At 38.9% G+C, this 13,433-nt stretch overlaps 1 protein-coding gene and 1 non-coding gene across 2 annotated transcripts in view; both read right to left on the bottom strand.

The window, feature by feature from the left end:
* Positions 1-13,433, bottom strand: part of Birc6 (baculoviral IAP repeat containing 6) — a 205,629-nt gene that overhangs the window by 38,192 nt on the left and 154,004 nt on the right.
* Positions 6,585-6,691, bottom strand: LOC128116119 (U6 spliceosomal RNA). The gene has a single exon (XR_008220379.1). It is a non-coding gene; the product is annotated as a U6 spliceosomal RNA (small nuclear RNA).

Raw genomic sequence — 13,433 nt, 5'->3', positions numbered from 1 at the left:
TCTCTTGAAAAAAATTTACTGTAGACAACTTACTTGCTTCCAGCGTCTCTAAAAAGAATCTAAGTAACTGGTAAAACATGCCTAACAAGGACCTCTGTGAGACATGATTAATTTAGGCCTAGGTTTCAACAATACTTGTTTTTAGTCTTACTTAAACTCTCTCTAACCTCAAGTGCCAGCTGAATTTTTAATGATTTAAATGAAGGGGGAGGGGTGAGCAGAAAGCTTCCATGCCTTAGGAAGAATAAATGAGTGACACTGGCAAGTACTTCCAACACAGGCATAGGAGCTTTTTTAGCTCCAATATATTAGGTCCTGAATATACCACCAGACACAGTAATGGCACTGTATGTGTGCACAAAATGGAAGCACCACAAATAATATAGGTCATCAGTTTACTAAGGAATGACCCAACTTAACCACGAAGTAATAGTGGGGTTGGGGATTTAGCTCAGTGGAAACAAGGGCTCTGGGCTCAGTCCTCAGCTGGGGTGGGAAGGTGGGGAGATAAACACCAGCTTCACTGTTTAGAACACAAACTAAAAAGGTTGTCAGAGCCAGGGAGATCTCTGTGAGTTCCAGGCCAGGGTGGTCCACAGAGTGAGCTCCAGGCCAGTGAGAGCTACACAGTTAAAAACAAAACAGAAACTGTTGACAGACAACTGAAGCTATCTAAAGTCACCATTTTTAAAAGGAATGCCTAAGACGTGGTTCTGTCAATGTGTCTTGATTAGGGAATCAGGACTTTTATATTGTCTGTAAGAGGCAGAGGCACAAGAAGAAACTAGGACAGTTTTCTCAACAGGCACCAAGTCGGAGGTAAGGAAAGGAAAAGCTTTGATTGAACTGTTTTTTAAAAAAGATTTATTTATTTATTATGTATACACTGTTCTGCCTGCATGTACACCAGAAGAAAGCACCAGATCTCATCATAGATGGTTATGAGACACTATGTGGTTGCTGGGAATTGAACTCAGGTCCTCTTAACCTCTCAGCCATTTCTCCAGCCCTGACTGAACTTTTATAAGGTCAATGTTAAGGGAACTTAAAAGAGAATAAGAGAATCCGATTTTTACTTTTTATTTTTCAGAGAACAGGTCAAATAATCTCACTTCAACTTCAGTTGATTTTTTTTTTTAAAGGAAATGGGGTATCTCTGCCCCACCCTCATCCACACACAGGGTTTCTCTGTGTAGCCCTGACTGTCCTCAAACTCACAGAGATCCACCTGCCTCTGTCTCCCGAGTGCTGGGATTCAAGGCATGTACCACCAGCACTTGGCATTTTAAATAACATTTTATTTAAGTATGATGGGTTTCTTTTCACCAAGACGCTGTGAGATTGCTAAGAAAAGTGGAAATTAAGAATGCTCACTTGAGTATTGCCAAAGAAAAGTTTTACATTCAGAACACCACAAACTGAATGTCACATGTGTTTTGCTATAACAGCAATTAAGCCTAATTCTGATTAGCAGCAAGTGTGTCTCTCAAATTTTTGGTGAACCATGAAATACCGAATAATGCAGAATGATTATTTGGCTACTGTAGTCCAATAGTTAGTATTTGTACAGAGATAAAACAATCACTGCTCCTGCCTTTGAAAAGGTGATGAAAGGCTCACATTTCCTCAAAAGGGAAACCAATGGCTATACTTTGACTCCATTGTGAGATTACACAGGCTGCAGTGACCAGCAGGAAATTCATCTCACCCAGGCTACTGTGTAGAAAACAAAGGAGTCCAAAATATCTTCACAGCATAAACATTTGGTAGGTAAAAGAATGAATTGTTACACTAGACAATTACATTTTCATTCAAGTGGAAATGATAAGTACATAAAGCACAATGACTAGATTATTCACACTCCAAATCCTTTTTTAAAAAAAAGATTTATTTATTTATTTTATGTATAGTGTTCTGTCTGCACATATCCCTGCAAGCCAGAAGACGGCACCAGATCTCATTACAGATGGTTGTGAGCCACCATGTGGTTGCTGGGAATTGAACTCAGGATCTTTGGAAGAACAAGCAGCGCTCTTAATCTCTGAGCCATCTCTCCAGCCCCCAAATCCTTTTATTAAAGGAATAGTGTCTTCTTTTTGAGAGGTGATGGAATCCATCGCTATGTTGCTAATCCTGTCCTTCAACTTGCAAACCTCCTGACTCAGTCTCCCAAGTAGCAAGGAGAAATGCATCATTAACATCTGGCTCCTCTTTTTTTAGATTTTTATTTAGTTTATGTGTGAGTGAGTTTTGCCCACATGTATGTGCACTATATTTGTGCCTGGTGCACACAGAGACTAGAAAAGAGTGTCAAATCTCCTGAACTAGAGTTACCCATGGCTGTGAGTCATCCTGTGTGCTGGGAATCTTGGCCCTATAAGAGCAATAAATGTTCTTAACAATTGGGCTAGCTCTCTGGCCATGAAATATTAAGTATTAAAAATATGGTTTGAGGGCTGGAGAGATGGCTCAGAGGTTAAGAGCACTGACTGCTCTTCCAGAGGTCCTGAGTTCAATTCCCAGCAACCACATGGTGGCTCACAACCATCTGTAATGAGACCTGGTGCCCTCTTCTGGCCTGTAGGCATACATGCAGGCAGAACACTGTATACATAATAAAATAAATAAATCTTTAAAAAAAATATGGTTTGGTACTCTACTAATTAATTATAAGGTATAACTAGAATGCATACCAATTGAAATATATTGCCTTTTAATGCTCTATCATAGTTCTAATTTACAAATTCTTCAGAGAATGAAAATGAATGGATGTTACAGAAACTATCAGAAAAACTGTAAAAATCTATACTATTTCATGTGCTTCCAAAGATTATCAATAGAATAGGGGCTTTTTCTCAGATTTTTATTTATTGTGCATGTTTGTATGTATGATGTAAATATGAGTGAAGTCACAGGCATGGAGTCTTCTCACTGGCCTGGGAGATGTTTTATATTTTATTATATTATAATTTAATGTTATATATTATGTTAATTATAAATTAATTCTTGGGTTTTTCTTCAAATCCTATAAATTTTTTTTTTTTTTCGAGACAGGGTTTCTCTGTAGTTTTTGCGCCTTTCCTGGAACTCATTTTGTAGACCAGGCTGGCCTCGAACTCACAGAGATCCGCCTGGCTCTGCCTCCCGAGTGCTGGGATTAAAGGCATGCGCCACCTACCGCCCCGGCCATAAATTTTTTTAACTCATTGCTTATATTTAAATTATTTTTTCTACACCACAAATATCTGGCTCAAAATCCAGTGTACCCCACCACTACCATTTTGAATTGGTATGGTAACAAACAGAACAGGTCTTTGGAATACATTGATTGCAGTATCAGGAGTGCACAATTTTGATTGTAGCACCCTAAGTCACAATTTATATGGACCTTTATTCCTAATTTGTAAAAGGTGGGAAGCTGAGTTCCAAAGAGTCCCTGACAGCTCTGACAATCTCTAGATAACACAAACAAGCTACTTATCTATGATGTGCCTAAGAACTGTGTTCTAAATTAAAAGCAATAGATTCAAATTCAATATTAAAACTGCTTGAGGGGCTGGAGAGATGGCTCAGAGGTTAAGAGCACTGCTTGTTCTTCCAAAGGTCCTGAGTTCAATTCCCAGCAACCACATGGTGGCTCACAACCATCTGTAATGAGATCTGGTGCCCTCTTCTGGTCTGCAGGGATACGTGCAGACAGAACACTGTATACATAATAAATAAGTCTAAAAAAAAAAACTGCTTGAGATATAGCATAACCCATTATTTTGTACATTGACTTTGTTTTGAAGCTAGTGCTCTTAGAGACCGAGCCATCCCTCCAGCTCTTATTTTTTTCAGAGATAAAAGAGAACTAATGTAATGCAATTTGATTAAACAAAACCCAAACCAAAAAACCAGAATGACCATTTTACATAAAAGTTTATTACTGAGGTAGAAATACTAAGACAATGATTTTTAAGTTAAAAATTGTTTTTGTTTTTGTTTTGGTTGCATTATGTCTTTGCACCATGTGCATTTCTGGTGCCCAAGGAAGCCAGATGTTGGATTCCCTGGAACTGAAGTTACAGACCATGAGCAGCCATGTGGGTGCTGGGAATTGAACCTCAGTCCTCTGAAAGAGCAGTCAGTGTTCTTAACCACTTAGCCATCACTCCAGCCCAATTTATAAGTTCAATCAGTTAATACAGTAAGTTGTAGTTTCAATTTAATCAGACAGCTATTGAGGAACAGTTACAGTTCCAACCTAGCCATTATACAAGTCTGAAACCAAATGATCAATGAATTATTTGGTTGTGGTAGTGCATAAATATAGAAGTATCTAAACTGGGTCACTTAACTTACCTTTCTTCATTTACACTATTTTTTAGTAATATTTTTGTACTTCATGGGAATCAGGAGATGCTGAACTAAATCCTAGCTTTGTTACCTTAAAAAGAAAAGAAAAAAGATACAAAGAATCTTGCTCTGAAGCCCTGGCTGTCCTGGAACTCATGTAGAAAGGCTGTCCTACACCAGGCCCAGATGTTAATTACTGATTTAAGCTCTCATAGTATCAGTCTATGTCAAGCAAGTATATTTTTCCATCTACTAGATAAAACAAAAATAACATAAATCTAAGTGATTGTATTTTTAATTTTTTTTGTTTCTGAAACAGGGTCTCAACTCTATAGCCCAAAACTTCTATGATAAATGCTGGGATTGCATAAATGTGCCACCATACCCATCTTCAAGCAATTTTAAAAGTGTAGATCTTATATAAGAAGTTAAGGCTGATTCAAGCACAATGTCAAATACCTTTAATCCCAAGATCAGTCTGGTTTACAAGGCAAGTTCCAGGTGGGTCAGGGTTACATAGTAAGATCCTGTCTTTAAGGCTGTACCAGTAGTAATGATACTGTATTATGTGATAAATGCAACACTATACTAGAACTCATCCCCAGTCATGAAGCCTGCCTTGTGCTCAAGAAATTAACAAGCATGGGGCTTAGGCAGAGATGTTATACTCACCAAAATTAATTTAAACTGGCAGGGGGGAAAAAAAGGAAAGCACTAATTAACAGTTACAGAAATTCATGTTCATGAAATTCTGGTTCTGATCCCTTATGATTGGTATGAAACTCAGTACAGTAGCCCTGGACTTGTGCAGCAATAAACATGTAATTGCAGGTTTTATACAACCATTCAGACCCATTGTACATCTTTGTTATTTCTGATCTCTTTCACTTCTTAGGAGATCTGCCCCAATTTCACTATTGAAACTCTGGGGAAAAAAAAATCCCTGTATAAACAATCTTGAAAGTGGGAGCAGATATTTGAAATGCACTATTGTGGCATAGCTCTCCTCTCCCTTCATACACAACATGGTAATTTACCAAGTAGCATATTACAGAAGTAGCTAGGTCTATAGTGATAGTAATGGGGCTATTGGCACTCCCCCACAGGAGAAGGAGGGATGGAGAGGGGAATCACAGGACCCTTATATAAGAATCCAGCCATTATTCCTTCTGGTTCCCCAAGCCCCCAGTTGTAAGACATCCTGGGAGATGCCAGACTATACAGAAAATGTAAAGTCAATTTAAAGGGGGATTCCATAATGCAGTTTCTAGAAGGCTGTTATCTATCACGGGGTGAGACTTTGTTTTGGCATCACCTACACTCCTGTAAACAGCCCCTCACCCATACTCTGGAAGTGAACTCAATAAACTCACTGCCTTGCTCTCACAAAGTGGTCCTTTCAAAGATTAAAAAGCCATTCCCTAATTTTTGCAAGTTATTTTAATCCCTATTATGGGAATACTTTGAACCAAAACCAGCCCTGGACCAACAAGAAAAGCATGGCACAGTAAAGTGCTGTAGCTAGAATGCAGGCAAAGCATTCTTGGGAATCACTATGGATAAGTGGGCAAAAATTCAAGAGTAAGCAGAGTGTAAAGGGGACTCCCGCACAGCGGGGGCTGCCTTCCAGACCCCAGCTAGGCACAAACCACACCCAAACACCTGTTTCCACAGAGAGATCCTTTTTTAAGCAGGGAAGAAAAGTTAAAATGGCTGCTTTCTGGCTCCGACAGAAAAAAAGACAGCAAGTGACCTTGTAGGTCTCATTCTTAAGAAGAGGAAAAGGGAGGTCTGTGTTAGAATGGGCTAGAATTCGGTGGTAGACGAGATAGAGGATGAGGGAGAGGGGAAAGGAACAAAGGAAAGGGGGCAGGGATGACAGCCTCTGGAAAAAGAAGAGACAGATATGGCACATAAGCGAATGGCAGTTTATAAAGGTAAAGGGGGACATCCCATAATAGGATGAGATGTTTAATTTTAATTGGGCATGTTAATTAGGTGAGCCAAAGGGGGTTTCTGATTGCTGGACTTCAGTAGTCAGTCTCAGGAGGAAGATTTGTAAAAAAAAGTAAAAGAAAGGACCTTGGTGGCCAGCTTTCGAATGTAATCTTAACAGTTTTTAGCAAGGCAGAGGGAATGGGGGAGAAGGGCAAGGCCTGCCAGCACCACATTCTCTAGTAGGCTGTGTTCCTTCATTGTGTCATTTTAAAAGTCAAGCCATGGCATACAATTTTCTTTCTTTCTTTCTAACTATGGAACGTTTCACGAATTGGCGTGTCATCCTTGCGCAGGGGCCATGCTAATCTTCTCTGTATCGTTCCAATGTTAGTCTGTGTGCTGCCGAAGCGAGCACGGCAGCTCTTAAGTACTGAACAGACACACAAAACAACTCAAACTGTAGCTGCACTAAATGAAACCAAGGTTTGTGTCACTGTTAACTTTGTCTTCAATTAAGCACAGAGGAAGGAAACAGGAAAACAGAGTAAGACAGGTAATGGACATCTTCCTTTCTCTTCTCCTGTCTGTAAAATCTTCTACATTCTACAGGAGAGAGAAAGCTTCTTAAAATCAGTGTGTCCCCAAAGCGGAGGAAGACTATGCGTGGTGATGGGTGTGGTGGCACATTTAGAATCCCAGCACTCAAAAGTATCTCCTGCCTCAGGCCTACAAAGTGAGTTCCAGACCCTGTCTCAGCAAAACAAAGACAGACTGCGAATGGTGGTTAAGCCACGTATTAAACTAACCAGAGAGAGAAAACTCTACTAAAGGAAAGAGCTTGGTAAAACCTGAGGTAATTTTTAGTTTGCCAAATCTCCCCATTTAAAATACGGAACAACAGCATCACAGAGCACTTCTATTTATTTCCATTTTATTTTCCACTTCCATGTAACATAGTATTTTCCTTCAGCACGCCCTCCCCTTCCTCAGCCCTGAGCATCTCTTTTCTGTAGTCTGTTGAACAACAACAGTTTCCCCGGAAATTGAAACATTTTATCCCATAGAAAAGCTCCTTAAGAAGAAAGGTAAACAACTCTAAATATTTTCAGGAAGTCCCTGAAAATGACCAGATTCTCTCTCTGCCAGAGTAAGCAGTAAACGCTGAGACACTCTCTCAGAGGAGAGGAGCTGAGCTGCAAAGAAGACAGACAAGCCAAAGGGCAAAGACTCTGAGGTGGGAGCAGCTAGGTGTCAGGAAGAGGTTTAGAAGAACGGAGCACCTGGAAGGGGCACTCTCCAACCTGTTGAGCGACCTTCAGCTGAGCAGTGTGTTCTAGATTTCCCAGGTTTGTGAACTGTCACCTATGCTGCAGCGTGCCTTGGTGATGCAGCTGTCTTTGAGTCTTTTCTGCTCCTGTAAGTAACCCCAATAAAACTCATGGTTCACCAAGTTAGACATTCATGGTATCTGTACTTTGGTCTGTTGTGGCTCCCTATCTGAGGTGAGTAGACATGTGTGTTGCATCTCCCCAGAAGTTGTCACATTACAGGTATCTTAGCTTGTTTCATATATTACACTCACCTTATAGACATACAAACATTAAACACTAAAATCCACATGAGGGAAATCACAAAGATTTTATCTAAGTCTGGTCACCTTAGTTATTATACTTGCCAAACCTATCCATCCATTTTCCTGCAAATTTCACAATTTTACTTTTCTTTAGAGCTGAATTGTATTCCACTTTATATATGCACATACATTTTCATTATCCATTCATTTGGCTGGCTCAATTTCCCTGCTTTTATGAGTAATACAGCAATACACACAGATGTGCAAGCATCTCTGTGGAAGGATACAGAGTCCCTGAGGTATATGGACTGTAGCACAGTTAGGTCATATGGTAGTGGATAAGGGTTCTTCTGTCTCCACATCCTCACTAGAATTTGTTGCCATTTGTTTTCGTATTTTCTATTTTAAAATCTTTTTATTGTTTAGTCAGGAATTTTCTGTATAGCCTGGCCTCCTGGAACTTGATCTCTAGACCAGCCTGACCTTGACTGAATTCAGAGATCCTCTTGCCTCTGCCTCCTGAGTGCTGGTATTAAAGGGGTGTGTCACCACCTCCTGGCTTGCCATTTGTTTTCTTAAGTACACTAATTTAACTGAAGTGGGGTGGAATCTCAAGTTACTTGCATTTCTCTGATAGCTAAGATGATGAATACTTCTAATGACTTACTGGCCATTTGTGTTTTTTTCATTTTTGGATACCAGGCATTACAGATGGGATAAAGGTTTAATTGCAAATTTTTAATGATCAAACTATTTATGACTTGTTTATGGCTGGGATTAAAGGAATCTTAACATGCATTAGGGTTTACAGAACTGCACACTGAAAATTGAAAGATGAAATTCATTCAATAATTCTGAACTTAAACAATTGTTTCACACTGTATTTAATATATGAAACAGTATTTCAATCATTTTTAAGACAAAGTGATGTTTCAGAGTTCTTTCTATACCTAAAGAGACTTACAAATAGAGATCCACTTTATTAATTCCCACTGTTGCATGACTTTACATCCATGAACACACTTTGTTTAAATAATCATCTGCTGATGGATATATGAATCTTATTTTTCCATGTTTCACTTTTAAAAACAATGAGAATAGGGCTGGAGAGATGTCTCAGTAGTTAAGAGCACTTTCAGCTCTGCAGAGGAACTAGATTCAGTTCCCAGCACCCATACAACAGTTTCCAGCCATGTATTAAATGTAGTTTCAGGAAAGCTGACACTGTCTTCTGACATCTTGTGGGCACTACACACATGTGGCAAACACTAAGACACAGTATTTTTATAAATCTGTTCAAAGAAGAGAATAATTATGCTTCTTCTTTGAGAATATAGGTTAACACATTTCTAGGAGAAATAAAAAAACTAGCTTATTCAAGTTAGTTTATTTTAATACTAATCGTCCACTTATGGCAAATGGCATTGTTTCTGCCATGATGTTTCCTCTTTAAATGTGAAAATTTCCTTAAAACGTTACTGGATTACTTGGACTCTAAGTAAGTGACAGCATGGGTGCTCAAGATCTAACCGCGTCTTCACTTACCAGGAACTCCGGAGTCTGCTGACCAAAACCTTCCAATTACGAAAACTGACCTTTAGTTTTCAATAACAAAAACTATCTGACTGATGATTAGGTCAGTAAAATTCCATGATATACACACAGGGCTTCAGGAAAAAAAAGGGTTGTGGTTTTGTTCCTTTCTTTCTTTCTTTTTTTAATTAGGTGCTGCACAAGTTTCCTACATTTACAACCTTAACGAGAGTACATACGAGAGCATTCCAATGAGTATATACTCTCTTTTTCATTCCTGCTAACTGTATACTCAAAGATCATAATACAATGTCTCAAATGACTGGGCCTCATCAAGCCTAGAACTGATAGATTCCTGCCCAAGCAGTAGGATTCATTTCATAGATCTTCTACCTGGGATCATTTTGCATGCTGCTGAGGAGGATCCTGAGCAAACTTGAAGTCTGAGTTATATAACTGCTTTTATTAAATTAAAAAAATTAGATTTATTTTTATTTTTGTGTTTTGTTTCCCTGAATGTATGTGCACAGCATACATGCCTGTGTAGGTCAGAAGAGGGCATCCAATTCCCTGGAACTTGAGTTACAACTTTTGTGAGCTCCCATGTGGGTGATGGGAACTGAACCTGGGTCCTCTGCAAGATATCAAGTACTCTTAGCTGCTGAACCATCTCTACAAACCCATGATTACTTTATTTATTCATTCATTCATTTTGGTTTTTCAAGACAGGGTTTCTCTGTGTATCCCTGGCTGTCCTGGAACCTGCTCCATAGACTAGGCTGGCTTCGAACTCAGAGATCTGCTTGTCACCACTGCCTGGCTCCATGATTGCTTTTTAAGTCAAATGTCTTGAATAAGAAATGTATTTCTACCGGGCGGTGGTGGCGCACGCCTTTAATCCCAGCACTCGGGAGGCAGAGCCAGGCGGATCTCTGTGAGTTCGAGGCCAGCCTGGGCTACCAAGTGAGTTCCAGGAAAGGCGCAAAACTACACAGAGAAACCCTGTCTCGAAAAAACCAAAAAAAAAAAAAAAAAAAAAAAAAAAAAAAAAAAGAAATGTATTTCTACCTAGGAACTAACTTTATATCAAGTCCATAATATATCAGCAAGAATGTTATTAAACACCAAATTTCTCAGTTACAAGTCTCAGGACACAACTGCTGAGATGGAAAGTTCCTTTCATGGCCTTATTCCACCTCCCATTCCAACCATTCAAGTACATTCAGAGATCACCTATCTGTAACAAAAATTACATTAGATTGGATAAGATCACTATTGAAATTTTTTTTATTGCATTTTATTTGAGGGGGCATGCACCTGCCTTGGTACGTGTGTGGAAGAGAGAGGACAACCTTTATGAGTTGGTTCTCTCCTTCCACCATGTGGGTCATCCTAGGGATCCTCTCAGGTTAGTAGACTTACCAGTAAGTGCCTTTACTTGCTGGAATCACCTTGCTAGCCCTCATTACCACTTTTAAAGATAAGTAATCTGGGCCGGGCGGTGGTGGCGCACGCCTTTAATCCCAGCACTCGGGAGGCAGAGCCAGGCGGATCTCTGTGAGTTCAAGGCCAGCCTGGTCTACAGAGCAGGATCCAGGAAAGGCGCAAAGCTACACAGAGAAACCCTGTCTCAAAAACCAAAAAAAAAAAAAAAAGATAAGTAATCTGTGACCTTTCATCTAGCCTTGATTTCTCTCTTGCTTTATCTGCCATATACATTTAATGGCATACCCAAATTCCTTGGGTTTACTGCACAGGAAATGACTTCTTTCAGTCTGGAACTATCTACAACAGGAAATGACTTCTTTCAGTGCTAACTTTCTACACAGTCTGGAACACAAACACCCTCTAGTCTTCACTAAGCCAATCCCTCTTTTTTTTTTTTTTTTTTTTGAGAGTATGTGTTTATGATGTTGAGCCTTGTACATGTAGGCAACTACTATCTTCAAATCAGAGATCTTCAGAATGAAAACAATTTCTTTTAAGATGATCAACGTCAAATACAATAACTCAGGAGGGGGGTACTTTTTTTTAATGCTTGGCAAAAAGACAAAATACACTTTTTTTTTCAAAGAAAGGCAGGAAGTGTTTGTTTGTTTATTCATTCATTCATTCATTCATTCATTCATTCATTCATTTATTCATTTATTTATTTATTTAGAGACAGGTTTTCTCTGTGTAGTTTTGGTGCCTGTCCTGGATCTCGCTCTGTAGATCAGGCCGGCCTCGAACTCACAGAGATCCACCTGGCTCTGCCTCCCAAGTGCTGGGATTTAAGGCGTACAACCACCGCCCGGCCAGGTAGTGTTTTAAGTCTTAACTCTTGGTAGACTAAAAAAGGATGGATTTGACTTTTCTAATCAGACAGCCCCCCAAAACCCAACAGAAACCACTGGGATCTTAACCAAGCAACATTCACAAGACTTAACACAAAACACCCCAGCAAAGGGTGTTACTAAGGGGGTTACTAAGACCAGTCACCACACAGGCCTTTATGGATAGAAAACAACAAATGAAACAAGCTCTGTGGACAGTTACTGTGGTTTCACATGTGTGTTTTGTTATTATATGAGTCTTAAATCTGAAATATGATGTGTTTTCCAGACAATTAACTGAAAAACAAATTCAGTTATTCTGTATCTGAAATAATACATTTTCAGAGAAGCCAAAAATCCACTCAAAAATTTATATAGCATTTTGTATGGACAGGATTAAGAAAAGCAAAAATAAACAAGGGTATATATTAACTACCATTCACTGCAAAAAACTTATTCCTAAATATCTTAGAGTTCCTTGTCATAGATCCTTTACAGGATCCACCAGGGTCATTATAGAATAGGGATATACACAATTTAAAGAAAGATACTTTTAAACAATATTTTGAATTCAAATATTTAAACAATAGTCTGCCTCCCTGAGTCCTAGGATTACAAAGCATGCAGTATCACCTGGCCCGGAGTATATATTTTTACTGTTTGGTTATAGCCATATATAATAATTATCCCAACAACAAAACAAGGCAGAGAAATGCAAGGCAGGTCCCCATCTTGGTATCTAACAGACATATAGTTAAGAGCTACATGTTTTAGAGTACAGGAGCAAGAGACACTAATTACAGTGCAGGGACAAGATGCTCAATTAAAGACATCACTTCAATTGGACAGTATGATTTTGGTTCAATAGTAGCAAAATACTCTTTTAACAGAACTACACTGGTTTCCTAGACCCGAATCAGAAAAACCGAAAACGGAGGGGAGAACAGAATAGAACAGACCAAACACAGTATTATTTTCTTCTATACAACAGAAAATTATCAACGAAAATGGACCTTTCCAACTCCCTTTCCTAGTAACAGAGTAACGTGAACCTTCATCTTTAACAACAACAACAACAAACAGAAACAAAAGGCCTCTCTTCATTGTACAGGCTGGCTTCAATCATCTTTCTGCTCTGGCCGCCTAAGCAGCAACAGACATATGCTACCACTCCTGACGGCAACTATAGCTTTTTGTGTGTTTACCAAGTAGTCTGCCTCCTAATTCCTTCCAGTGTGTGATCCCTGCCCAACTGGCAGAGAGTAAGTACACTGGGCCAAAACAGAACCATTCTTTTTGGCGACCAATTCAACGGCATTAATTAAACCTGTAACACCTAAATTGTAGATTCTTGCAAAACAACTGGGTACAAAGATGATAAAGAACATTCATTGACTTAGCAGTCTACTAATACACACAAAAGCTTCCATCAGTAATATAAATGCCTTAAAAACTATCTTTTAAAGGCCATCTTCAAGGAAAATTGACTCTGTGAAAAGGAAAGAAAGGCTTTCTGGATTTTACATTCTTCATAACAGAACTCATCATCTTCAAGTATAAACTTTGACCAAAAGAGAATTAAAAATATTACTGTTCCATAAGCAATTAGCTTCACTGTAACTCCAACAAATAATGACTGATTTTCTAATTTCTAAGAAAGGTTATGCCATAAATTATAACGTGTATCTAAATGACAAAAGTAATGTATACACACACATATTGGACACTAAGATTTA

This window comes from Peromyscus californicus, unplaced genomic scaffold (genome assembly GCF_007827085.1).
Source record: "Peromyscus californicus insignis strain IS unplaced genomic scaffold, ASM782708v3 Scaffold_1__1_contigs__length_55948999, whole genome shotgun sequence".
In the NCBI taxonomy this organism is placed as follows: domain Eukaryota; kingdom Metazoa; phylum Chordata; class Mammalia; order Rodentia; family Cricetidae; genus Peromyscus; species Peromyscus californicus.
The sequence above is the reverse complement of the archived record's forward strand: the minus strand, read 5'-3'. Positions and strand labels throughout refer to the sequence as shown.